Genomic DNA, 724 nt, shown 5'->3' with positions numbered 1-724 from the left:
TATGCAAAGTAATTTTCATTTTAAGATTAAGAATACTTTTATGCATCAGAAAATTTTGAAATTTTATATGTGAAGTCTTTATAATGTCCAGATAGTTATCAAACATTTCTTAAGAAAAGACTTTTATATTTTATCTGTTGTTTTCTTTAATTAATCTCTGTACAGGTTCGGTAGATTTGAACGATCTTGCAACCACCATAAAAAAATTACAAAATAAACATAAATGTTTAGACAAAATAGATTAAGTATCATAACATTATACATTTATATATATATTTATTATTTTTTAGTATACTGTCCTTTCACCCGTACCTGGCTAACAATACAGAACTTACAATGACGTGGCTCACGTGCACTCATGTTACCATATCAAATAACATAAAACTGACCTTTATTCTGTGCAAAATACCTTTTCTTGGCTGTGTTTTAGTCAATTAGTATTTTGTAAAATATAGTCACATTTCAATTATTATACATAATATATGTATATAGATTATTGCTATTTTGAAATAAGTTCTTAAACATGTTTTTCCTAATACATAGAACAGTAAATAAAGAAGTAAAGCAAACAATTATCTCTTCTAGTTACTACCTTTGTACTTGGTTGCTGTTTGACATAGGTTGCTAAGCCTTTAAAAAGTTTGCACGTGGAGGATATGAAACAAAATATTTTTATTTGAATAACTAAAAAATCATAAATTACTACATCAGTACTATAGAATTC

At 26.0% G+C, this 724-nt stretch overlaps 1 protein-coding gene across 2 annotated transcripts in view; it reads left to right on the top strand.

Moving 5' to 3' along the window:
* The window catches only part of LOC106466161 (serine/threonine-protein kinase N2-like), a 77,497-nt gene that overhangs the window by 18,311 nt on the left and 58,462 nt on the right, over nucleotides 1–724 (top strand). The window lies entirely within an intron of this gene.

The sequence above is a fragment of the Limulus polyphemus genome, unplaced genomic scaffold, assembly GCF_000517525.1.
Source record: "Limulus polyphemus unplaced genomic scaffold, Limulus_polyphemus-2.1.2 Scaffold2172, whole genome shotgun sequence".
Taxonomy (NCBI): domain Eukaryota; kingdom Metazoa; phylum Arthropoda; class Merostomata; order Xiphosura; family Limulidae; genus Limulus; species Limulus polyphemus.
This window is presented reverse-complemented; position numbering and strand designations above follow the sequence as displayed.